Source organism: Phaseolus vulgaris, chromosome 5 (assembly GCF_000499845.2).
Source record: "Phaseolus vulgaris cultivar G19833 chromosome 5, P. vulgaris v2.0, whole genome shotgun sequence".
Lineage (NCBI taxonomy): Eukaryota > Viridiplantae > Streptophyta > Magnoliopsida > Fabales > Fabaceae > Phaseolus > Phaseolus vulgaris.
In genome coordinates this window covers 28,115,864-28,143,668 of record NC_023755.2, presented here as the reverse complement: position 1 = coordinate 28,143,668, position 27,805 = coordinate 28,115,864, and positions in this window count along the sequence as shown.

Genomic DNA, 27,805 nt, shown 5'->3' with positions numbered 1-27,805 from the left:
TGTGATCAAAACCAAGATATTGAGAGGTTAAAAGACATAGCAAGGTGTATCTTCTAGAAAGAGCATCCGCCACAATATTTATTTTGCCTTGCTTGTGTTTGATCACATAAGGAAATTGCTCAATGAATTCCACCCACTTAGCATGCCTTTTGTTAAGTTTGTTTTGGCTTTTCAAATATTTAAGAGATTCATGATCACTATGTATCACAAACTCTTTGGGAAAAAGATAGTGTTGCCAAGTAAACAAAGCCCTAACAAGTGCATATAATTCCTTATCATAGGTGGAATAGTTGAGATGACTTCCCTTCAATTTCTCACTAAAATAGGCTATGGGGTGGCCCTCTTGAAGGAGAACAGCCCCAATACCTATGCTTGAAGCATCACACTCAATCTCAAATGTCTTAGTGAAATTAGGAAGGGCCAAGATGGGAGCATTAGTCAATTTTTCTTTCAAAGTATCAAAAGCATTTTGTTGTGCTTCTCCCCAATGAAAGACCACATCCTTTTTCACTATGTCATTGAGTGGTGCGGCAATGGTACCAAAGTTTGGGACAAATCTTCTATAGAAAGAAGCTAGTCCATGAAAACTTCGGACCTCATTCAAAGATTTCGGTGTAGGCCAATTTTGAATGGCCACCACCTTTGTTTTGTCCACATGGACCCCTTTACAACTCACAACAAACCCTAGGAATTCTATATGATCAAGAGCAAACATACATTTAGCAAGGTTAGCATACAAATGTTCCTTCCTAAGGGTTTCCAAAACTTGCCTAACATGCAACCTATGGTCATTCAAAGATAAGCTATAAATGAGAATGTCATCAAAGTAAACTACAACAAACTTACCAATGAAAGGTCTAAGAACATGATGCATGAGGCGCATGAAGGTACTTGGTGCATTAGTTAAACCAAAAGGCATAACTAACCACTCATATAAACCAAAGTTGGTCTTAAAAGCCGTCTTCCATTCATCACCCGGTTTGATACGGATTTGATTGTAGCCGCTTTTAAGATCAATCTTTGAAAAGATTTTTGAACCATGTAATTCATCCAACAAATCATCTAGTCTAGGTATGGGATGCCTATACTTAATGGTTATGTTATTGATGGCCCTACAATCCGAACACATTCGCCATGTGCCATCCTTTTTTGGCACTAAGATGATAGGCATAGCACAAGGACTCATGCTATCTTGCACCCACCCTTTCTCAATCAAAGCCTCAACTTGTTGGCGAATTTCCTTGGTTTCACTTGGATTGGTCCTATATGCGGGACGATTTGGTAAAGAAGAGCCCGGTATCAAATCAATTTGGTGCTCAATCCCTCTCAAAGGTGGAAGTCCATTTGGAGGATCTTGAAACACATCTTTGAACTCTTCTACCAAATTTGCCAAGCAATGAGGACTATCAACAAGTGAGTCTATGCTAAGAGTTCTAGGGATGGCTAAAAAAAGAGGATGATGAGCCACTATTTCCCTTTCAATGTCACGCCTAGACACAAGGAGTGTAGGCTTAGAACTCTTATCTTTTTTATCTTTTTTATCTTTTTCACTCTCCCTCTTTTTCTTCATGATAACTTGGTCCTCATGGACTTCTCTTGGAGAGAGAGATTTTAAAGTAACCTTGTGACCATGGAATTCAAAAGATAATTTGTTGGTAAAGCCATCATGTAAAACTTTTCTATCAAATTGCCAAGGCCTTCCCAAAAGAACATGAGTGGCTTCCATGGGCACAACATCACATAATACCTCATCTTTGTATTTTCCAATGGAGAAATGGATGAGGACTTGTTTATTAACAATTATTTCTCCTACTTCACTAAGCCATTGTAACTTGTAGGGCTTTGTATGAGAGATAGTAGGCAATCCAAGCTTATCTACTACTCTTGTACTAGCCACATTTGCACAACTACCCCCATCCACTATCAAGGAACAAATGTTGTTTTGAATAAGACATCTTGTATGGAAAATATTTTCCCTTTGACTTTCATCAAAAGGTTGTGAAACTTGTCCAAGAAGTCTTCTCACAACTAACAAGTCCCCTTCAAGTGGACATTCGCTCTCTTCCTCACTAGATGCATGAGAATGCAATGAATGCTTTGAAGAATCCGAATCATGCTCACTAACTACAATGCCCTCATGCATGTACATACTTCGTTTGGAAGGACAATTTGCAGCAATATGACCATAACCCATACATTTAAAGCATTTAGTGTTAGATGTTCTAGTGGGAGACTTAGGTCTAGAAGTTGATGGCTTAGATTCCTTGGGTTTGAAAGAAGAATCTTTGGAAGGATGTTTAGAAAAAGAAGTTTTGTTTCTCCAAGACTTGGAGTAGTATCCATCATTGGAAGCATTTTTAAAAGAGTTTTTCTTAGCAAGTTGGGCTTCCACCTTCATTGCAAGATGAACTAAAGAGCCCAATGATGAATACTCTTGTAACTCAACAATGTCTTGAATATCCTTCCTAAGACCACTCACAAACCTAGCAACCATGGCTTCTTCACTTTCTTCTAATTCAATTTTAAGCACAAGCGTCTCAAGCTCCTTATAATATTCATCCACATTTAGCGTGCCTTGTTGAAACCGTTGGAGTCTCAACATGAGGTCTTTCCTAAAATGTGGGGGCACAAACCTAGCGCGCATATGATCCTTGAAAGAGTTCCAAGAGTCCACGGGAGGACCCTTGTGATAGATAATGTCCTTTACAATTCCATGCCACCATTTCATGGCATAATCACTAAACTCTAGGGTGGCTAGCTTGAGCTTATGCTCATCTTGGATCTCATGGATCTCAAAAATTTGTTCACACTTAGCCTCCCAATCTAAATACACATTTGGATCACTAGAACCATTAAAACAAGGTAGCTTGACCGAAGGAAGCTTGGACTTTGCATCATGGTAGAAGCCATTGCCGTAGTGAATTCTTTCCCCATGGTGATGATGTCTTTGTCCATGGACTTGGGGTGGAGGTCTCCTTCTCCTATGCTCATCTTCACGGCCAACATCATTTGAAGAAGCTCTTGAAGATGGTCTATGAGAATGATGTCCATCATGGATAGAAGGAGATGGTCTAGCTTGTTGGACCTCCATCTTTTGCATTTTTTCTTCCAACCGTCTAATTGTTCTTTGAGCTTCATGTAATTCACCAAGAATGGAAGCTTTGGAAGGAGAATTCTGCTTGTAGGATGCATCACTTGAAAATCCAGCCATTTGTAATTAAAAACAGCAAACACACAAAACAGCAAACAAGTTAAAAAAATTAGCAAAAACAGTGAGCTTTGCAATTGAAACTGCCGAAGTGAAATGAGGTAGAAAAAGAGGTCACTCTCAAAGAAATAATGTTCTTGCACCAATCTGATCTTGAGGCCTTGGAATCCTCAAATGAAAGATGTCAAAGCAAGCACACCAATCTCAAAAGCAACCACCACAAAACCAATGAAACAATAAAGACAAACAAGAAAAGGTATAAGCAAAGAAAGGTAATTGCAAAAGGAAAACTATATGTGAGACAAACTCAAAGAGTAAGAATGAAAGACAATCAAGAAAATAAAGAACTCAATGAGAAAAGTAGGCACACAAAAGAATACTTAAGGAAAAGTTCTAGAGTAGATGAAGAAAACAAAAAATTAGCTACTGGAATTTTTTATTTTTTTTTAAAAGGCAAACTGTGCTTGATATTCACTGATTTAACTGGAATGATGTAGAGCGAACTGGATTATGAAATTTAAACCACAGAAACTTCAAGATGTTAACTCAATAATGGCACTGGAATCAATTAAAAACAGTAATCCAATTGAGAGAAATAAATTTTTCAAAATCGCTGCCAGATTACCGTATTTTTTTTTTGGCAGGAATGTACACTTTTTTTATTTTATTTATCATTTTTTGTGTACTTCATATTTTTGAATGATTCTTTTTTCTATTCTTTTCTAACACTTTGAATATCTCAAATCCAGAATTTCAGAATTTTACAGTACGTAAATCAGTTGCAATAAGGAAAAACAGTAAGCACTTTTTTTCAGAAACAGAGGAATCCTAATAGGAATAAAAAACAGAATGATGAACTAGCAAAGACATAATAGAAAATGATGTATTGGAACTTGTATAGGTCTAGAATACAAGTATGAACTCAATTCTAAAAAGAAAATGCACAAAGGATCAACATCAAATCAGAAAATTATATGACACCAAAGCAAGAAACAATCAAAACAATAAAAGTACTACTAGAAGTAATGACATATATGGAATAACATGACTAAGACAAAACTTGACATGATTCAAAAATTAAAAGACACAACACAAATTGTAACAAGTGAAAGGAAGCTTAAGGTAAACTCTAGGAAGGATAATGCCATTCCAAAAGAGCAACCATACTCATAAGAATTATGAGTGCCATAAACCTTTTCACAAGCACTTGGTGCAAAAGAAAAACAGCAAGAATACTCAATTAAAATTCTAAAACAGAAACTTAAATTGCAAGAAATTAAAGAGCTCTTGAAATTAAAAGTGCACACAACTCAACAATTAAACAAGAATGAACCTAAGACTCATGATACCACATGATGTGATTCCAATAGCCACATAGAACAAGATTCTTGACATTTTTAGGAATGACCTTGAGCTGGAAAATATAGAGGCACTTTTCTTAGAGTTGGATCATGGTTCTAAGTCAAGAACTCACCAATAACAAGTACCAAATCCCAAACTCATTTGGATGAACCAAATATTGTCAAATTGAATCAACAAAGGAATTATAAAATGGATTGACCGAACAGAATTAGGCAATAAAATATATGAACCGAACATAAAAGGAATTAAAAACAAAAACAGAACATAGGTGCTGGAAAATGGAATAGCCGAACCAAAACAAATCAAAAACACAAGGCAACATGAACAATTGAAAAAGAAGAAAGGAAGGAGAAGAGAATGCTCATGAAGATGGAAGAATGGTGTGATGATCACGCCACTAAAAGTATGAATGCTCCTAGATGAGTGTGCAAGCCGCCACTTGAGGAAACCATGGTCCTTCAAGATAAGACTAGAGTAGAAGGCTCAAAAGCTCTCCAAATGCTCACTCCAATTTTGAGTATAGTTTCTTTAGATAAATTCAAATCTGAAAAATACAAGGAGAGCACCTCTATTTATAGCCTAAGGTGCTGAAAATCAAAGCTAAGAGAATTCAAAATTCCCTCCTAAACTTACTCAAAATCGGCGCCTAAACCTATGCATGAGGAAGGTGTGATCCCTTCCTTCACTTTGGCACCTCCTATTCTACTACTACACCTACCTACTAATACACCCCCCTAAAGCTCCTAACTAAGGCCTAATAGATGCTATAACAAAAGAGGTTTCTAAAGTTTCCCTCTAAGCACCTTCAACTAAAGAAACTACAAAAAGAGAAAATAAATGTCCTCTAGCTCCCAAAGCTTTGAACATGCTTCTTGTAATCCTTTGAGGTGGACTTTGACCTCCATGGGTGTCCTCCATTTGTGCCTCCACCTCTTCTTGAGCTTGATGAGTGGCCTCCATGTTCTCTTGAACTTGATCTCCATCACTTTGGCCATACGGTGGACTCGTGTTTAGCATTGGGATACCAGCTCGACGATCTAGTAAAGAGCGGGTTCCTAAATGATTATTTGCTGGACAGAAGGACGGGGGGTGCATCGAGCTCCCAGCCAGCAGGTGCTGAAGCTCAGCAGCACGAGATGCCTACGCACGGAGAAATCCATACCATTGCAGGGGGTTTCTCAGGAGGTGGATGCACCGCATCACAGAGGAAGAGGTACGCGAGGTCTGTGATGACGGTGGATATGTTTGAAGACCACTCGCCGGAAGTGGATATCACATTCACCAAGCAAGATCTCCGGGATGTTGTGCCTCATGACAACGATCCCATAGTAATTTCGCTGATAACAGCGGGAAGAAAAGTCCACAGGGTGCTGGTGGACCAAGGAAGCTCGGCAGATGTGATGTTTTGGCCGACTTTCACGCAGCTAGAGCTGCCCCTTGACCAGCTGAGGCCCTATGGAGGGTGTTTGTATGGGTTCGCTGGTGACCAGGTGGAGGTCAGGGGGTACATAGAATTGAGGACAACGTTTACAAATGTGGCGGGTTCAAGAACGGAGAAAATCAAATACCTCGTTGTAAACGCTCCCTCAGCATACAACATCCTGTTGGGAAGGCCCACGCTCAACAGGATAGGTGCCATACCATCGACTCGGCACATGAAGGTGAAGTTGCCGTCCATGGAGGGGGTGGTTATCACCATCAAATCCGATCACAAGGAAGCAAAGAAGTGCTATGAGAATAGCCTGAAAAACAAGAGATCGGTGAGTTACGTAACAACCACCCCGCCTCCTGGTGTGAAGCCCAGATCGATGGTAACAGAAGAGACCGCCGGAAGGGACGTGGAGATGGTGGATGCTGAGCTAGGGGAGGGGAATGCAGGTCTGGAGGAGGAAGAGGCAAGGAATCGCCCTGAGGAAGCGAGGGAACTGGGAATCGCCAGGGCGGTGATCGCCAGAGAAACCAGACCAAAACCCGTCGAGCAGTGGCTCGAGAGAGAAATCGGGGGAAAGATCTTCAAGCTGGGAAGATCCCTGGAGGTTGAGCTCCAGGACCAGATCGCCAAGGTGATTGAGCGGCATCTGGACGCGTTTGCATGGTCCGCTTCGGACATGCCCGGGATCGACCCCGACTTCTTGTGCCATCATCTGGCGATGGATAACTTGGTGAGACCAGTGCGACAAAGAAGAAGAAAGTTCAACGAGGAGAGGAGGCAGGCGATCAGGGACGAAACACAGAAACTCCTCGCTGCAGGCCACATCAGGGAAGTCCAGTACCCTGAATGGCTGGCAAATGTCGTGCTGGTGAAGAAGAGTAACGGGAAATGGCGCATGTGCGTCGATTTCACCGACCTGAACAAAGCTTGCCCAAAGGATTCGTATCCTTTACCAAGCATAGACGCCCTGGTAGATAGTGCTGCAGGGTGTAAGTTGTTGAGCTTCCTGGATGCCTTCTCGGGGTATAATCAGATCAAGATGCATCCCATGGATGAAGAAAAGACAGCCTTCATGACGGAGAGATCGTGCTATTGCTATAAGGTGATGCCGTTTGGGCTGAAGAACGCGGGGGCCACGTACCAGAGGCTGATGGATCGAGTACTTGTGATGGCTTTGAAGGTGCATGATGAGTATGGGTTTGAGAGGTTCGGCCAGCTCAAGGGAGAAAGGTGAAAGGATTGAAGTTTATAGCCTAGATTTCTAGGAGAAGTAAAGCTAGTGCACAAAAATGGGCAGCATAACAATACTCAATTAAACTTGAAAATACAAGGTGTAGGCTCCTCCTTTTATAGGCTAAGGAGGACCATAATGCAACCCTAATGCTAGCCAAATGAAATGTAAATGTGAAGCACATGGGTGCACATGGCACATGGGTGCACAAATGAGCACATGGGGAGGGGTGTGTCTAGTTTTTATGCTCACCCCCTCCATGGGCTTTTCTAGACCGGCCTTGGTAAATTTAGAGGTTTTTTTAGAAACTCTAAGTTTACCTAGGTTGGTGTTTTAGGTGCCAAAATTAATTCTAAGAAAATTACAAATAAAGTTCCTATGCTAATTTTGACAAGAAATTAAAGTCTACTCTACACTAGAGTTTATGGCATTTGAACATGTAAAAGAACGTCTTCTTGGATCCTCTTGGCCATAACTCTATGGTTGGCCCAAATCTACCCTTTGGTGGGCTTGCATGTGGGCTTGTGCTTGGGCCTCTTCCATCAACTTGCACCAATGCTGGGAAGGAACGTGCAAGCGTACGTCGATGACATGGTCGTGACCTCGCCGGAAAAGAGCGAGCACGTTGCAGACTTGGAAGAATTGTTCACGACGATCGCCAAGTTCAGATTAAAGCTTAATCCAGAAAAATGCATTTTCGGCGTGGAGGCTGGAAAGTTTTTGGGTTTCCTCTTGACTGAAAGAGGCATAGAGGCCAACCCTGATAAGTTTGCCGCCATCTTGGCGATGAGGAGCCCAGCTACGGTGAAAGAAGTCCAGCAGCTAACAGGTCGGATGGCGGCCCTGTCTCGCTTCGTGTCAGCTAGCGGAGAAAAGGGCCATCCCTATTTTCAGTGCCTGAGGCGCAATAATAAGTTTGTTTGGACGAAGGACTGCGAGGAAGCCTTCGTCAAGCTGAAGGAGTATCTGGCGAGCCCGCCGATTTTGTGCAAACCGCTGGTGGGAACCCCTCTCAGGTTGTATTTTGCTGTAACTGAGAGGGCGGTGAGTGCGGTGCTCGCCCAGGATCAAGATCAGGCTCAGAAGCCTATTTATTTTGTGAGTAAGGTGTTGCAGGGCCCCGAGACGAGATATCAGGCCCTAGAAAAGGCTGCGTTGGCTGTGGTATTTTCGGCGAGGAGGTTGCGCCACTATTTCCATAGCTTCACCATACTGGTGATGACTGACCTGCCCATCCAGAAGGCCTTGAAGAAGCCTGACGTTGCGGGAAGGATGGTGAAGTGGGCAGTAGAATTGTCAGAGTTTGATATTAAGTATGAGCCCCGAGGCCCGATCAAGGGGCAAATCTTTGCAGATTTCGTGGTCGAGCTCTCATCTGAGGCAACACAAGTCGAAGGGGACGATTTCCGTTGGGTACTCTCGGTGGACGGATCGTCGAACCAGCAGGGTAGCGGTGCTGGAGTCATTTTGGAAGGACCCAACGGCGTGCTGATCGAACAATCTTTGAGATTCGCCTTCAAAGCCAGTAACAATCAAGCAGAATATGAGGCGCTGATCGCCGGGATTTTGCTGGCCAAAGAGATGGGAGCCAGGGTGCTAATGGCTAAGAGTGACTCGCTGCTAGCCATAGGGCAAGTAACAGGCGAGTTCCAGGCTAAAGATCCACAAATGGCGGCTTACTTGGAGTACGTGCAGGAATTGAAGGGTTCCTTCGCCTCCTTTGAAGTAGTGCATGTGCCCAGAGAGCAGAATGCCCGAGCTAACTTGCTAGCTAAGCTCGCCAGCTCAGGCAAGGGGGGTAGACAGAGGACGGTGATTCAAGAAACTCTGAAGACGCCAAGAGCATTCGTGGCAGATCACCTGGTTCTTCAGATAAGCAAGTCGACGGAGAAAGCAGCGAGAAGTCATAAGTCCCTGACGCAAGAAACTCTGAGATCGCCGGGAATTAGAGCATGTCGAGGAGAGAAGGTGAACATGACGCAGGTGTGCGCTATCCATGAGCCAGACACCTGGATAACACAGTACAAGCGATGCCTGGCAGATGGTCGTCTCCCACTGGATCCGACAGAGGCTAGGAAGGTAAAGAAAAATTATAGCAAGTACACGTTGATTGATGGCGATCTGTACAGGTTTGGGTTCACTCACCCACTCCTGGAATGCGTACATGGCGAGAAGTGCACGAGAATCATGGCAGAGCTCCACGAAGGTATATGCGGAAGCCACGTCGGGGGTCGAGCTCTGGCCGCGAGGACTCTCTGTGCAGGTTACTACTGGTCATCGATGAGAGAAGACTGCAAGAAGTATGCCCAATGTTGCAAACAATGCCAACAGCACGCCGATTGGCACAAGGCGCCTCTCGAGGAGTTGAAGTCGATCTACAGCCCTTGGCCGTTTCATACCTGGGGAATCGACATCCTGGGACCTTTCCCGCTGGCGATCAGGCAAATGAAGTACTTGGTGGTGGCAATCGAATATTTCACCAAGTGGATCGAAGCAAAACCAGTGGCCCAGATCACCGCACACAAGATCGAAGGTTTCGTGTGGAAGAACATCGTGTGCCGGTTTGGAGTGCCTAAGCGCCTGGTGTCGGACAATGGGACTCAGTTTGCAAGCCACCTGTTGAAGAAGCTTTGCGAAGGGGTGGGAATTCAACAAGTGTTTGCATCCGTCGAGCACCCTCAGACAAATGGCCAGGTGGAGTCAGCTAATCGGGTGTTGTTGAGAGGTTTGAAGAGAAGGCTAGAAAAAGCCAAGGGAAGCTGGGCTGAGGAGGTTCCCCGTATAGTCTGGGCATACCACACCACCGAGCAGTCAGGAACCCATGAGACCCCGTTCAGCTTGGTCTATGGGTGTGATGCCATGATTCCAGTAGAGATCCGGGAGAGCTCGCCGAGATTCCAGACCTTTGTAGAGGAAGACTCGAATGAAGAGAGAAGGCTGAACCTCGATCTACTAGATGAGGTCAGGGAAGAGGCGAGATTGAAGGCTGAAGCGGTGAAGAGAAGGATTGAACGAAGATATAACTCGAAGGTGATGCCAAGACAATTTAGAGAAGGCGACCTGGTGATGAGAAAAGCCCACCAGTACGAGATGGAGAATAAACTGTCACCCAAGTGGACTGGACCGTTCAGAATAACCGAGGCGCTCGGGAACGGCGCTTACCGCTTAGAGACATTGGAAGGAGGGGCGATTCCTCGCACCTGGAACGCCACGCACCTGAAGTTGTATTACAGTTGAGAACTTTGTAAGTAAAGATAAACACAAAGTTACATTACAATGTCTCTGTTAAAACAGTTTGAAGGGGGCACTCTTTTTTCCCTAAGGAGGGTTTTTAATGAGGCCACCCAATAAAGAGAAGTTTTCAAAGTACAAGTTGTTTTAGATTGCGTGCTTGTTGTTTTCAGAAAAGTTTTGAAGAAAGACCTTGTCACTTATATGTGACTCAAGGCAAGTTAAAGATATATTGCATGCTTTCTAAAAAGTTTTAAGTCCTCATCGTTTTTCGGCGATCGGAGGCATCAGTTAAAGTTTTAAGTCCTCATCGTTTTTCGGCGATCGGAGGCATCAGTCAAAATTTTAAGTCCTCATCGTCTTTCGGCGATCGGAGGCACCAGTTAAAAGACCTCAACGCCCTCGCGCGTCCTGAGGCAAGTTAAAGACCTCCTCGTCGTCAAGCGAGTGCAGGCGAGGAAGAGTGAAAAGTCCTCAGTGTTTCTGGGGGCGAGAAGATGTAACCCCTGGGGCAATGTAGAGGCACCAGCGAAAAGTCCTCAGTGTTGCTGGGGGCGAGGAGATGTAACCCCTGGGGCAATGTAGAGGCAAGTAAAAGACCTTCTCACCTATGAGCGAGTTCAGGCAAGTAAAAGACCTTCTCGCCTATGAGCGAGTTCAGGCGAGTTAAAAGACCTTCTCGCCACGAGCGAGTTCAGGCAAGATAAAATCCTTCTCGTCTCGAACGAGTTCAGGTATGGTGTTAAGGGTGGACGAAGTTTGGAAGGTGGCTAAGGTAGGTTCGAAGAGAGCGCCTAGCCACCCGACCTTTGGTCCTGAAGTTCAGGAAGGTAGAGGAGGATCCGAAAGGCACCTCTACCCCCAAATCAAAGAACAATGGCCAAGGCGTGAAGCTAGAAAGAAGCTGATCGCCAAGAGTCCTTGGCAACCAGGAAAAGTTCAAACAGTGGCGAGAAAGTTAAAAGACCCGTTTTGATGAAGCAGATCGGGTGAAGCAGTGTTTAAGCCAGTAGCTGAGTTAAAGTTTGTTGCTTGAGGAATATTTCTACGATAAGGTTAATTGCCTTAAGATTACGAGTTGTTAAAGTGATTGTTGCTTAAAGTTGAAGTGGTTCGAAGCAGTTAAGTCAAAGATCGTGCCTACAGTTTCGCTAAGTCATTTCTTTGAAGTAAAACATGCAAGGAAAGTTGAAGCAGTTGAAGAAGTCGCAAGAGAAAACACACAGACTTTTGTCATTAACGGTAAGTATCAGTTCAAAACATATGTACGAGAAGGCATAAAGTTTGTTACAAGTTATACACAAAGGGAAAGTATAAAAGCAGTGGATGGAGTAAATTGATTAGTCTTCGGCGGGAACCACTTTTCCATCCACCACCTCATTATTTAGAGACACCATGCTGAGATCCAGATCGGGGAACAAACAGGCGAACTGTTCCCGTGCAGCCTCAAATCCAGCAGCCAGAATTTGGGCGGAACTCAGATTGAGATCTTCAATTTGCTTATTAAGCTCTTCAATCTGTTTCTCGAGTTCTTCAGCTTGTTCTTTCAGTCCCTTATTCTGCTGCTCCAGCTCCTCAACTTGCTTCTTGAGTTGTTCGTTGATTTCTTGAGCCTGGAGAAGGTCTTCAGCAACCTTCTTGGATTCTGCTTGCACCTTGCCCAGTTCAGCTGCAAGCTCCCCTTTTTTCTTATTGGCTTCGTCGAGCTCAGCCATGGCGTCATCCCTCGCCTTCTCCACCTTGCCAAGGAAGATCTCCCGGTCGGCTGACCTTTGCTCCAGTTTCTTCACCTTGGCAGCGTCAGTTTTTATAAGAGCCTCCAGGTCAGCCACCTTGACGCGATAAGGCACAATCTTGCTCTCTAGTTTGATCTTTTCTTGAGCAAGTTGTTGCACTTTATGGCGGAGTTCAGTGGCCTCCTTGCGCGCCATCCTGAGCTCGGTGCTCATTGCGTCCTCTACTCGGGAGTGTTCAATCTCCGCGAGTGTCAGGTTGAAGGACAACTTCTCCACCTCAACCCTCATGGTGTTGTTTTCAGTTTTAAGGTTGAAGAGGTCGTCCTGGAGCTTCCTGGTGGAGCTCTCCACAGCTCTGGTTATGATGGCGGGGATGTCTTCTGCTATCGTCTTCAGCTTAGCAGATAAAGGCTCCCACATCCTCGTGACCTCAAGAGGGAGGTTTGCTGCTTGTAGAGGCGCTGGGTGGGCCTGTTGTTGGTTTTCGTCGCCACCTTCTTTAGTTGGTTCTTCAGTAGGCGCTTCTGCTCGTGGTGGCGACGTCGGGGACTCGGTGATCAGAATCGGAGAGGTGTGGGCAACCTCATCCCGATTGGAGCAACATCTGCGGCTGAGGCGTTGGAAGGAGGACCCCCTCCAGCTGATACATATGGCGTGGAGGCGCTCGGGGGGTCTTCCATGAAATTTGGCTCTTGGGCCTCAACCGCAGGTGGCGCAGTTGCCAGTGGAATGGCTTGGACAGGTGAGGCAGGAGCTGGTGGAGATGGCAAAGTTGGAGGTGGAGCGGGCGTGGATGGAGGTGTTGAGGTTGGAAGAGGGGGTGGGGCAGGTGGTGAAGAAGGTGCCACCCTCTTCCTCTTTGTAACGAGGCCATCTTCGGTGACCTCGTCATCTTCTTCCTCCTCCTCGTGGACTACCTGGGGAGCTTTCCTCTTGGGCCTTTTGAGGACAAGTTTTTTACGCTGGGCGGCGGGTTGGACGTCGGAGGGAGCTGGGCCCTTAGGTGGCGATCGGCCCTGTGCGGCGGCGATCTCCACCACCGAATTTGGTACTGTTTGAGAGCCCGTTGCCAACCCGTGGGTTCGGGCGAGCGCCCTCAATTCAGCGAGTTTGCCTCGGCCCAACATGTTATCTGCATAAAGCAAAGATGCATGGGTTAGTTCAGAGGAAAAATCAATGCATAAGGCAGTATGCAACAGCAAAGCAGATAAAGTGTGCAGGAAAATAAAACCAAAGTCTTGCGCGTAACGCACAAGACGCCCAAAAACAGTTAACGGAAGCAGTATCAAAACAAAGGCGTAAATGTTCTAACCTATTCGAATTTCGAGTTGGTCCTCGAAGAATTTGAAGCAGATCAGGGTGGTGGTGAGGAAGGTGATATTGGCACTCGCCACACTCTTCCAAAAGAGGCAGAGATCTCTGTCCAACGCACCCATGATATCAGGACTTCTGGGTCTCCTGAAGCAGCTCTTGGACTCCTTGTTCCCCTTGTTCACCCAGTACAAGGGGAAACCGTCGAGTAGGGAAGTGTCCTTGTCGTTGGGGCGCACTTGGACGAACTTTCCCTTCCAGTCTTTATAGGATTGCTGGAAGATGGAGAAGATCGACCTCCCAGCAATCCCATTTAAGCTAACCCACAGGCGGTCTCCTGGGTGCTTGGCTTCAAAGAGAAACAAAAATACATCTACGGATGCGGGCAACCCCAGATGATCGCACATCACTTGGAATGCTCGCACAAACGCCCAGCTGTTGGGGTGGAGCTGGGCAGCGGCAATGTTGAGCTCGGTGAGGAGCTCCCTCTCGAAACGTGTAAAGGGAAACTTTAGTTTCACCTTCTTGAATAGCGTTGTGTAGACGAAGCAGAAGGGCCCGTCATTGCTCGCCTTATCGTCGGCACAAACGGGCAGATCGGGGGGGCAAGGTAGCACTATCATCTTCTCATCGTGCTCCTTATGAAATGTTTGGTGAGGCTCATCCCCCTTAGTCAATCGCAAAATTACCCCAGCAGTGTTCATGGAAGACGTTTCCTTCAACAGGGTCGAGTTGGCCCAGGGATAGAGTTTTTTGAAGTCTGGTGGGGGGACGGGGGCTCCTCCGGTGATAGGTGGAGTCGCCTGGGCCAGGTTGGGGCGGGAAGGTACAGGCCTCTCAGCCTGGGAAGACGAAGCACCGCGTGCTCGCGGTGGGTTGAGTGCTTGAGAAGAGGGGTTTCGCGATGAAGGAGGAGGATTCGGGGTGATCTTTGAGCGAGTCATTCTCGAAGCTGCAAAGGAAGAAGAAAAGGAAAAATGATCAGGGTTCGCAGAGGCTGACTCGATCATGGGAGAAGGGTGAAAAACGAACGAACGAAGGTTCGTTGCAACGATTGACGAAGCCCTAAGTGACGAGAAAGGAGAAATGGAAAACAACCCACAACGTATGCACCAGACAGTTACAGGATGATGCGAATCAGTTAAAATGCAGGAAAGACCAGGGGAAGAGGGAAAGGAGGTACCTTTTGATGATCAGGAAGACGATGAGGGATGCTGGTGATTCAGAATGTTGAAGAACGCTGAGAGCTTTTTTGCAGAAGAAAGTTAGAGCGTTTGAGAATACGAAGAAAAGTGATGGAACAGTGGAGTGAAAATGGGTTTAAGGGTTTTTTCGAAATGGGTTTGGAAAGCGCAAACGGTAACTGAAGGTAACCGTTGATGAAGCCACGTGTCGAGCGATGGGTGAGGGGTTTGGTGGAGCGTCAAAGAAGCAGAAAGTACAACCGCTTGGAATTCTGCGTCAGTGCCACGTAGACCGGTGTTGACGTGACTCTTTTAGTCTTTTCGCTGGACAAGTCTTCGCTTAAGACTGGGGGGCTTGTGTACCGCCCTGGTAGTCGGAAGTGATGACGTGGCACCAAGCTACAGTGTAGGCGTGTTGACAAGGCGCCAGATCCGCAGAAGGGAAGGAAGTCGGGGGGCTCGTGTAGTCGCCAGTTATTAAGTTGGCGTGCTCCGATCTCCAGCATACCAGGCGATCGCCCAGTTGAAGATGAAGTCGCCAGATTGTAAACTCAGGCGACTAAGTGATTGGAGATCGCCGGAATAAGCACATCGTCGAAGATGAAGGTGGTGCAGATTATGAAGGCGGCCGGCGAGACCACAGGGAAGGTGTACGAGAGCACCTTAACTCGCCAATCCCAGTAGAGATCACGCTCCCAAGTTAGCTATGCACTGGGCGGTACCATGCATAAGTAACTTAGCCAAAAAGAGAGTCAGAAGCAGCGCCCAAGTCAAGGAGGCTCCAGATGGTGGCACGTGTACGGCTGGATGCGAGCCACGTGTCCAGGTCTATAACTGCCAGGAGAGAGAAAGTGACCAGGTATATAAGAGTTCTCAACGAACTTTCTGAGGTACGCACGTTCAGATTACACTCTTTACGCTTGCGAGTTCTAGAGCTTACTGTGAGAGAGGACATTGCACGGTTCCTTGAGATTTCTTGAGTGATTTTGCTCTTAGTATTTGGTGGTTCGGTCACTGACTTGGGCGTTGGAGTGCGATCGGCCGCAGCGGCGCCGCTCTGTTCTTTTGCAGGTTCTTGAGGTGGATCTCGAAGAAGGACGGAGGTTTGAAGCGGTGCACACGTCGATCCTTTGACGAGGCAGTTTCCAGCGTTCTGGTCAACAGGCAGGATCACTATGTATTTAAACATTCTATATTATTTACAAATTTATACAAAAGAAACTATAAAGAGAGATATTTAAATGAAGCCTATTCTTGAAAGATTGTAGACTTCTTTGGCTTTAAGCTTGATCCTCTCTTTATTTTATGTCTTCTTTTAATTTTGAAAAGACTAGAAGGAAGAACTTCAAATGTGTAGGTGAATGACCTCTTCCTTCATTAATAAAAGCCTCCTTTATTTGATTCTCAACATAACTTATGACCATTAGAGGTTTTTTTATGGGCATTTGAAGATTGTTTATCCTAATATTCATTAAATGAAGTTGCCACAAACCCTAAATTACTGATAAATCAGCACATAAAATGCATATATGCCACCCCTCGTTCTCAGCAACATTCATTTTTTATCCGACTATTTTGTCAAAATTTATGACAATTAGATATTTTTTTATGGCCATTTAGAGTTTGTTTAACCTAATATTAACCAAATAAAGTTGCAACAAACCCTAAACTACAGGCAAATCATTACATAAAATGCAATTACGCCACGCCTAGTTCCGAGAAACTTTCATTTTTTATCCGACTTTTCTATCAAAAGTTATGACCATTTGAAGTTTGTTTATCCTAATTTTCACAAAATGAAGTTGCCACAAACCCTAAACTACTGACAAATAAACACATAACATGCAAATATGGCACGCCTCATTATGAGCAACATTAATTTTTTATTCGAATTCTCTGTCAAAACGTATTACCATTTGACTTTTTTTATGGCCATTTGAAGTTTTTTTGTCCTAATACTAACTAAATTCAGCTGCCACAAAACATAAACTACTGGAAAATCATCACATAAAATGAAAATATGCCACGCTTCGTTCCGAGCAACTTTCATTTCTTATCCGACTTCTCCATCAAAACTTATGACCATTTAAAGTTTTTTTATGGGCAATTGAAGATTATTTATCCTACGCTAAATAAATTTGCCACAAACCCTAAACTATTGGCATATCATCACATAAAATGCAAATATGCCACGCCTCGTTCCAAGCAACTTTCATTTTTTATCCGACTTTTCTGTCAAAACTTATGACCATTTGAAGTTTTTTTTCTGGCTATTTGAAGTTTTTTTATCCTAATATTAGTGAAATGAAGTTGCCACAAACGGTAAACTACAGGCAAATCATCACATAAAGTGCAAATATGCCACGCCTCATTCCAAGTAACTTTAATTTTTTATCCAAATTTTCTATCAAAAGTTATGACAATTTAGAGTTTGTTTATCCAAATAATCACTAAATGAAATTACTACAAACCATAAAGAACTGACAACTCAGCACATAAAATGTAAATATGCCACGCCTCGTTACGAGCAACTTTCATTTTTTATCCGACTTCAATGTCAAAATTTATTACAATTTGACTTTTTTAATGGCCATTTGAAGTTTTTTTTTATCTTAATATTAACTAAATTCAGTTGCCACCAAATGTAAACTACTGGAAAATCATCACATAAAATGCAAATGTACCACGCCTCATTCAAACAACTTTAATTTTTTATACGACTTTTCTCTCAAAAGTTATGGGATTTTGAAGTTTTTTTATCCTAATAATCACTAAATGAAATTGCCACAAACCCTAAAGAACTGACAACTTAACACATAAAATACAAATATGCCACACCTCGTTCCGAGCAACTTTCATTTTTTATCCGACTTCAATGTCAAAATTTATTACAATTTGACTTTTTTAATGGCCATTTGAAGTTTTTTTTTATCTTAATATTAACTAAATTCAGTTGCCACCAAATGTAAACTACTGGAAAATCATCACATAAAATGCAAATGTACCACGCCTCATTCAAACAACTTTAATTTTTTATACGACTTTTCTCTCAAAAGTTATGGGATTTTGAAGTTTTTTTATCCTAATAATCACTAAATGAAATTGCCACAAACCCTAAAGAACTGACAACTCAACACATAAAATACAAATATGCCACACCTCGTTCCGAGCAACTTTCATTTTTTATCCGACTTTTCTGTCAAAACTTATGACAATTTGAAGTTTTTTTATGGTCATTTGAAGATTGTTTATCCTAATATTCACTAAATGAAGTTGCCACAAACCGTAAACTACTGGCATATCATCACATAAAATGCAAATATGACACGCCTCGTTCCGAGAAACTTTCATTTTTTATCCGACTTTTCTGTCAAAATTTATGACCATTTGAACTTTTTTATAGGCATTTGAAGATTGTTTTTCCTAATATTCACTAAATGAAGTTGCCACAAACCGTAAACTACTGGCATATCATCACATAAAATGCAAATATGACACGCCTCGTTCCAAGCAATTTTCATTTTTTATCCGACTTTTCTGTCAAAATTTATGACCATTTGAACTTTTTTTATGGGCATTTGAAGATTGTTTTTCCTAATATTCACTAAATGAAGTTGCCACAAACCATAAACTACTGGCATATCAACACACAAAATGCAAATATGCCACGCCTCGTTCCGAGCAACTTTCATTTTTTATCCGATTTTTTTGTCAAAACTTATGACCATTTGAAGTTTTTTTATGGCCATTTGAAGTTTTTTAACCTAATATTAACTAAATGAAGTTGCCACAAACCGTAAACACAGGAAAATCATCACATAAAATGCAAATATGCCAAGCCTCGTTCCGAGCAACATTTTATTTTTTATCAAACTTTTATGTCAAGACTTATAACCATTTGAAGCTTTTTTATGGACTTTTGAAGTTTGTTTAACCTTTTATTGACTAAATGAAGTTTCCATAAACCGTAAACTAAAGGCAAATCATCACATAAAATGCATATATGCCACGCCTCGTTCCGAACAACTTTCATTTTTTATCTGACTTTTCTTTCAAAAGTTATGACCATTGGTAGTTTTTTTATGGCCATTTGAAGTTTGTTTATCCTAATTTTCACTAAATGAAGTTGCCACAAAACCTAAACTACTGACAAATCAACACATAATATTCAAATATGCCACGCCTCGTTCCGAGCAACTTTCATTTTTTATCCGACTTTTTTGTCAAAACTTCTGCCCAATTGAAGTCTTTTTATGGCTATTTGATGTTTTTTTATCCTAATATTAGCGAAATGAGGTTGTCACAAATCGTAAACTACAAACAAATCATCACATAAAATGCAAATATGCCACGCCTCGTTTCAAACAACTTTAATTTTTTATTAGACTTTTCTCTCAAAAGTTATTTTAATCTGAAGTTTGTTTATCCTAATAATCACTAAATGAAATTGCCACAAACCCTAAAGAACTGACAACTCAGCACATAAAATGCAAATATGTCATGCCTAGTGTACCGCCCTGGTGGTCGGGTGTGATGACGTGGCATCCTGCTACAGTATAGGCGTGTTGACAAGGCGCCAGGTTGACAGTTGGGAAGGAAGTCGGGAGGCACGTGTAGTCGCCGATAGTTAAGTTGGCGTGTTCCGATCTCCAGCGTACCAGAATAGGCGATCGCCAGATTGGGGATGAAGTCGCCAGATGTGGACTCAGGCGACCAGGCAGTCGGAGATCGCCAGAACAAGCACATCGCCGAAGTTAAAGGAGAAGCAGATTATGAAGGCGGCCGGCGAGACCACAGGGAAGGTGTATGAAGGCCCTACCTCGCCAGTTTCAGTAGAGATCGCACTCCTGAGTTAGCTATGCACTGGGCAGTACCATGCATAGGTAACTTAGCCAAAATGAGAGTAGAAGCAGCGCCAAGTCAGTCAGCCTCCAGATGATGGCACGTGTACAGTTGGATACGAGCCACGTGTCCAAGTCTGTAACTGCCAGGAGAGAGAAAACCACCAGGTATATAAGAGTTCCTAACAGATTTTCTAAGGTACGCACGTTCAGTTCATACACTTTACGCTTGCGAGTGACAGAGTTGTTTGTGAGAGAGATTTGCACGGTTCCAGTTCTTAGTATTTGGTGATACCGCCACTGACTTGAGCGTCGGAGTGCGATCGGCCGCAGCGGCGCCGTATCGTTTCTTTGCAGGTTCTTGAGATAGATCCAGAGGAGGAACGGAGGTGAGGAGCGACGCGCACGTCGATCCTTTGACGAGGCATTCTCCAGCGCTCCGGTCAACAGGCAGGATCATCAGGCGCCCACCGTGGGGCCGTGTAAAACGTGCTCCCATCCACAGTGTGAGTTCGTGGAGGTTTTCGAGGTTTTCTGCGCGGTTGTGTGCTGGTGCAACCGTCGTTCTTGGTTTCTTTGAGTTTCGTTCAGTGAAGTTTGTGTTTTAAACCGTCCGTTTGGTTTTTTCGATCGGTGGATTCGAGTTCTTTCGAGTGGTTGCTTGGTTCGCGGGGAAACGGTGGTTTTTGGTGAAGCTGCGATTTTCTTCGAAGGTTCGCGGTGTTCTTGAAGTTCTTGCGCAGTTTCTTGAATCTTCTCCGATCGGTCGCTGATTCGTTCGTGGTTGAAGTGTTATTTGCTGTACTTCTGTGGTTTGCTGAAGTTAATGAGAAAGATGAGAAGCAATCGTTCCAGTCCCGTGGCTCCCGTCGCAGCTGAAGGCGACGCCGCCATGACCATGGCGCAGATGGCAGAAATGATGCGCTCATTGCAGGCCACTGTAGAAGCCTCGCGCGTCGAGCAGGCAAGGATACATGAAGACCTGGTCGCCTCTCGCGCCAGGAACGAGGAGCTCAGCAAGGTAGCTGAGGAGCTACGTCGAGCTCTTCAGGAGCAGCAGGGTCGTTCTTCAGCTGAAGAGGTGGCACCGTCGACGCCGCCTCGTGTTTTCCCAATGCCCTTCATTCAGGCGATTACCGACACGCCAATTCCCACGAGCGTGGTCCCAGTTAAAGCTATTTTTACTGGCGTGGAAGATCCAGAGGCTCATCTGACCACGTTCCACACACAGATGATGCTGTCAGGGGGGTCGGATGCTGTCTATTGTAAGATGTTCGTGAGCACGCTCCAGGGAACGGCGATGGAGTGGTTTGTGAGCCTGCCTAATGGCCACATAACTAATTTTCAGCAATTCTCGAAAATCTTTGTCGAGCAGTATATTGTGAACAAGGCGCCACCCAGGGTGTCCTATGACCTGTTTGATATAAGGCAGTACCATGGGGAGTCCCTCAGAGACTACCTCAATCGCTTCGGAGCACAGATGGTCAAATCGCCGGCCAAGGATGAAGAGATGCTGGTTTATGCCTTCAAGAAGGGTGTGCAGCCAGGGCCATTCTGCGAAGCCTTGATCAGGGCTCATCCAGCGACGTTTGCTGAAGTCAGGCGACTTGCGGTGGCTCACATCGCCGACGAGAGTGAGGTCGCCGAGAAGAGAGGCAGTGTGGCTCCCGTCAGGCCACGCGCCCAGACCAGGATCCAGCCACAGAGGGTGCTGGAAACGGCGACGGCGGCCAGAAAGGATCAAAGGACTCGCTATCCTTACGATAGGAGAAATAAGGGAAGAAGCCAAGCGCGCCAACCGCCAGCACGCCAACAACCAGCACGCCGGGAATACAATCGCCCGCCTAAGCACAAATTCGTCATGGGACTAGCGGACCTGATCGCTATCCCTAACATATCTGCTAGATTGAAGGCGCCTGAGAAGGTGGGCGACAAGGTGCTAGGGTCGAAGCCGGATGTCTGGTGCGAGTTCCACCAGTGCTTTGGCCATAACCTGGACTCGTGTTTGTCTTTAGGATACCAGCTCGACGATCTGGTCAAGAGCGGGTTCCTAAACGACTATCTGCTGGACAGAAGGACCGGAGAGGCGTCGAGTTCCCAGCCGGCAGGCGGAGAAGCCCAGCAACATGAGATGCCTATCCATGGGGAGATCCACACAATTGCAGGGGGTTTCTCAGGTGGTGGATGCACCGCATCGCAGAGGAAAAAGTACGCGCGATCGGTGATGTCGGTGGACATGTTTGAAGATCACTCGCCCGACGTGGACATTACGTTCACCAAGCAGGATCTTCGGGACGTTGTGCCTCACGACAACGATCCCATTGTTATTTCGTTGATCACGGCGGGGAGGAAGGTTCACCGAGTTCTGGTGGACCAAGGAAGTTCGGCAGACGTGATGTTCTGGCCGACTTTCACGCAGTTGGAATTGCCCCTTGACCAGCTAAGGCCCTATGGAGGGTGCTTGTATGGGTTCGCTGGCGACCAGGTGGAAGTCAGGGGGTACATTGAGCTGAGAACCACGTTTACCGATGAGGCTGGGTCGAGGACGGAGAAAATCAAGTACCTCATCGTAAACGCCCCTTCAGCATATAACATCCTGCTGGGAAGGCCCATCCTTAACAGGATAGGCGCAATTCCATCGACTCGGCACATGAAGGTGAAGCTGCCGTCCATGGAAGGGGTGGTAATCACGATAAAGTCTGATCAGAAGGAAGCGAAAAGGTGCTATGAAAATAGCCTGAAAAATAAAAGATCAGTTAGCTATGTTACAACCACCCCACCTCCCGGTGTGAAGCCCAGACCGCCGGTGATGGAGGAGGCCGCCGGAAGGGACGTAGAGATGGTAGATGCTGAGCTGGGGGAGAGGAATGCTGGCCTGGAGGAAGAAGAGGCGCGGAATCGCCCGGAGGAAGCAAGGGAGCTGGGAATCGCCAAGGCGGTGGCCGCCAGAGAATCCAGGCCCAAACCCGTCGAGCAGTGGCTCGAGAAGGAGATCGGGGGGAAAGTTTTCAAGCTCGGAAGATCTCTGGAGGTCGATCTCCAGGACCAGATCGCCAAGGTGATTGAACGGCATCTGGACGCGTTTTCCTGGTCCGCTTCGGACATGCCCGGGATCGATCCCGACTTCTTGTGCCATCATCTGGCGATGGACAACATGGTGAGACCGGTGCGGCAAAGAAGGAGGAAATTTAATGAAGAAAGGAGGCAGGCGATCAAGGATGAGACCCAGAAACTCCTCGCTGCAGGCCACATCAGGGAAGTCCAGTACCCTGAGTGGTTGGCGAATGTCGTGCTGGTGAAGAAGAGCAACGGGAAATGGCGCATGTGCGTCGATTTCACCGATCTGAATAAGGCTTGCCCAAAGGATTCGTATCCTTTACCAAGCATTGATGCCCTGGTTGATAGTGCTGCAGGGTGCAAGTTGCTGAGTTTCCTGGATGCCTTCTCGGGTTACAATCAGATCAAGATGCATCCCTTGGATGAAGAAAAAACAGCCTTCATGACGGAGAGGTCGTGCTACTGCTATAAGGTGATGCCGTTCGGGTTGAAGAACGCGGGGGCCACGTACCAGAGACTGATGGATCGAGTACTTGCACCGATGCTGGGAAGGAACGTGCAAGCCTACGTCGATGACATGGTCGTGACCTCGCAGGAGAAGAGCAGGCACGTAGCAGACTTGGAAGAGTTGTTCACGACGATCGCCAAATTTAAGTTGAAGCTTAACCCGGAGAAGTGCATTTTCGGCGTGGAGGCTGGGAAGTTCTTGGGTTTTCTTTTAACTGAAAGAGGAATAGAGGCCAACCCGGACAAGTGTGCCGCCATCTTGGCGATGAGAAGCCCGACTACAGTGAAAGAAGTCCAGCAGCTAACGGGTCGGATGGCGGCCCTATCCCGCTTCGTGTCAGCAAGCGGAGAAAAGGGACATCCCTATTTCCAGTGTCTGCGGCGCAACAACAAGTTCGTTTGGACGAAAGAGTGTGAGGAAGCTTTCGTCGAGCTGAAGAAATATTTGGCGAGCCCGCCGGTTCTGTGCAAACCACTGGCGGGAATCCCTCTCAGGTTGTATTTCGCTGTGACTGAGAGGGCGGTGAGTGCGGTGCTCGCCCAGGACCAGGATCAGGCTCAGAAGCCTATTTATTTCGTGAGTAAAGTGTTGCAGGGCCCGGAAACGAGGTATCAGGCCCTGGAGAAAGCTGCATTGGCTGTGGTGTTTTCGGCGAGGAGGTTGCGCCACTACTTCCACAGTTTCACAATACTGGTGATGACTGACCTGCCCATCCAGAAGGTCTTGAAGAAACCTGACGTCGCAGGAAGAATGGTGAAGTGGGCAGTCGAATTGTCAGAATTTGACATTAAATATGAGCCCCGAGGCCCGATCAAGGGACAAGTCTTCGCTGATTTCATAGTTGAGCTCTCTTCAGAGGCGACGCGGGTTGAAGGAGACGATTTCCGTTGGGTACTCTCGGTGGATGGATCGTCAAACCAGCAGGGTAGCGGTGCTGGAGTCATATTGGAAGGACCCAACGGCGTGCTGATCGAACAATCGTTGAGATTCGCCTTCAAAGCCAGCAACAATCAAGCAGAGTATGAGGCGCTGATCGTCGGGATTCTGCTGGCTAAGGAAATGGGAGCCAGAGTGCTGATGGCTAAGAGTGACTCGCTGCTAGTCACAGGGCAAGTAACAGGCGAGTTCCAGGCTAAAGATCCCCAAATGGCGGCTTACTTGGCGTATGTGCAGGAATTGAAGAGTTCCTTTGCCTCTTTTGAAGTGGTGCATGTGCCCCGAGAACAGAATGCCCGAGCTGACTTGCTTGCTAAGCTCGCCAGCTCAGGCAAGGGGGGTAGGCAGAGGACAGTGATCCAAGAAACACTGAAGACGCCGAGGGCATTCGTAGCAGATCACCTGGTCCTTCAGATAAGCAAGTCGACGGAGAAGGCAGCGAGAAGCCATAAGTCTTTGACGCAAGAAACTCTGAGATCGCCGAGGGTCAGAGCTTGTCGAGGAGAGAAGGTGGACGTGATGCAGGTCTGCGCCACCCATGAGGAGTTGAAGTCGATCTATAGCCCTTGGCCGTTTCATACTTGGGGAATCGACATCCTGGGACCTTTTCCACTGGCGATCAGGCAGATGAAGTACTTGGTGGTGGCGATTGAGTATTTCACCAAGTGGATTGAAGCAGAACCAGTGGCCCAGATCACCGCGCACAAGATCGAAGGCTTTGTATGGAAGAATATTGTGTGTCGGTTTGGAGTGCCTAAGCGCCTCGTATCAGATAATGGGACTCAGTTTGCAAGCCACCTGTTGAAGAAGCTTTGTGAAGGGGTTGGAATTCAGCAAGTGTTTGCATCCGTCGAGCACCCTCAGACGAATGGCCAGGTGGAATCAGCCAATCGGGTGTTGCTGAGAGGTTTGAAGAGAAGGCTCGAGAAAGCCAAGGGAAGTTGGGCTGAGGAGGTACCCCGTATAGTTTGGGCGTACCACACCACCGAGCAGTCAGGAACCCATGAGACCCCGTTTAGCTTGGTCTATGGGTGTGATGCCATGATTCCAGTCGAGATTCAGGAGAGCTCGCCGAGATTCCAGAACTTTGTAGAGGAAGACTCGAATGAAGAGAGAAGGCTGAACCTGGATCTGCTGGACGAAGTCAGGGAGGAGGCAAGGCTGAAGGCTGAGGCGGTGAAGAGAAGGGTCGAGCGAAGGTACAACTCGAAGGTGATGCCAAGGCAGTTTAGAGAAGGCAATCTGGTGATGAGAAAGGCCCACCAGTACGAGATGGAGAATAAGCTATCACCCAAGTGGACTGGACCGTCCAGAATAACCGAGGCACTCGGGAACGGAGCCTATCGCTTGGAGACGCTGGAAGGGGGGGCGATCCCTCGTACCTGGAACGCCACACACCTGAAGTTGTACTATAGCTAAGAGCTTTGTAAGTAAAGACAAACACAAGTGTTATATTGCAATGTTTCTGTTAAAACAGTTTCAAGGGGGCACTCTTTTTTCCCTAAGGAGGGTTTTTAATGAGGCCACCCAATAAAAGAAGAGTTTTCGAAGTATAAGGTGTTTTCAGATTGCATATGTGTTATTTCCAAAAGTTTCGAAGAAAGACCTTGTCATTCGTACATGATTTAAGGCACGAAAAGATATGTCGTGTGTTTTCTAAAGTTTTAAAGTCCTCATCGTTTTTCGGCGATTAGAGGCACCAGTTAAGTTTTTTAAAGTCCTCATCGTTTTTCGGCGATTAGAGGCACCAGTTGAGTTTTTAAAGTCCTCATCGTTTTTCGGCGATTAGAGGCACCAGTTAAGTGTTTAAAGTCCTCATCGTTTTTCGGCGATCGGAGGCACCAGATGGAAGACCTCAACGCCCTCGCGCATTTTGAGGCAAGTTAAAAGACCTCCTCGCCGTTGAGCGAGTGCAGGCGAGAAAGAGAAAAGGTCCTTCGTGTTTCTGGGAGCGAGAAGATGTAACTCTCGGGGCAACGTAGAGGCAAGTTAAAGACCTCCTCGCCGTTGTGCGGGCGCAGGCGAGAAAGGTCCTCAGTGCATCCAGGGGGGAGGAGATGTACACCCTGGGCAAGTTGAGGCACCAGACAAAGTCCTTCTCGCCGTTGAGCGAGTTAAGGCCATTTAAAGACCTTCTCGCCGATGAGCGAGTTCAGGCGAGTAAAAAGACCTTCTCGCCGATGAGCGAGTTCAGGCGAGTTAAAGACCTTCTCGCTTACATGCGAGCGTATGCAAGATAAAGTCCTTCTCGTCTTGAACGAGTTCAGGTATGGCGAAGAGGGTGGAAGAAGCTTGAAAGGTGGCTAAGGTAGGTTCGAAGAGAACGCCTAGTCAGCCGGTCTTTTGCTCTGAAGTTCAAGGGGGCAAAGGAAGATCCCAAAGGGCGTTTCTACCCCAGATAAAGAAACGATTGCCAAAGCATGAGGCTGGGAAAAGTTGGTGTTGCCGAGAGGTCTTGGCGATCGGGAAAAGATTGAAAGACTTGTTTGATAAAGCAGGTCGAGCGGGACGATGTTTGAACCAATGGTTGAGTTACAGTTCATTGCTTGGAAGGTATTCTTATGATAAGGTTAGTGCCTCAAGAGTACAAGTTGTTTAAAGTTATTATTGCTTAAGTTTGAATCGGCTCGAAGAAGTTACGCCAAAGGTCATGTTTGCAAAATCGCTAAGTTAAACGTAGCAGAGTTAGGCGTACAGAGAAAGTAAAGCGCTCAAAAGGAGTCAGAAGAAATGTCCAAATTTCGCTATTGAAATAAGTAGCTGTTCAAAATACATGTGCAAGAGTTTTTACAAGGTAAATACAAGTGAATTCATAAAGAAGCAGATGGGGTAGAGTTGGTTGAGCCTTCGGCGGGAACGACCTTCCCATCTACTACTTCGTTGTCTAACGACACCATGCTAAGGTCAAGATCAGGGAAGAGGCATGCAAACTGTTCTCGAGCGGCATCAAACCCAGCAACCAGAATCTGAGCGGAGCTTAGCTTAAGTTCTTCAATTTGCTTTTGAAGTTCTTCGATTTGCTGTTGAAATCCTTCAACCTGCTGCTTAAGCTCCTTGTTCTGCTGCTCCAGCTCTTCGACCTGTTTTTGGAGTTGTTTGTTGGTCTCTTGAGCTTGAAGAAGGTCGTCAGCCACCTTCTTAGATTCTGTTTGAGCCTGGGCCAACTCGGCAACCATCTTCACCTTCTCTTTGTTTGCCTCGGAGAGATCAGCCATGGCGTCGTCTCTTGCTTTCTCTACTTGCCCAAGTAGCTTCTCGCGGTCGATCGACCTTTGCTCCAGCTTCTGTACCTTATCGGCATTGGCTTGAATCTGAGCCTCCAGGTTGCTCGCCTTGGTACGCAGAGGCACGATTCTGCTTTCAAGTTCGACCTTTTCTTGGGCAAGTTCATGGACTTTGCGGCGAAGGTCAACAGCTTCCTTGCGCGCAAGCCTAAGCTCGGTGTTTAGGGCATCCTCCACTCGAGAATGTTCCATTTCCGCGAGCGTTAGGCTGAATGACACCTTCTCCACCTTGACCTTCATTGTGCTGTTCTCGGTCTTGAGGTTGTAGATGTCATCCTGTAGCCGCCTGGTGGAGCTCTCCACAGCTCTCGTTATGATTGATGGGATATCCTCTGCAATGGTTTTGAGCTTAGCAGTCAGAGGTTCCCACATCCTCGTGACCTCGAGAGAAAGATTTGCAGCTTGGAGAGGCGCCAGGGGGGCTTGTTGAGGGTTCTCGTCGCCGCCTTCCTTAGCAATATTTTCGGTGTTTGCTTCTTGGCGC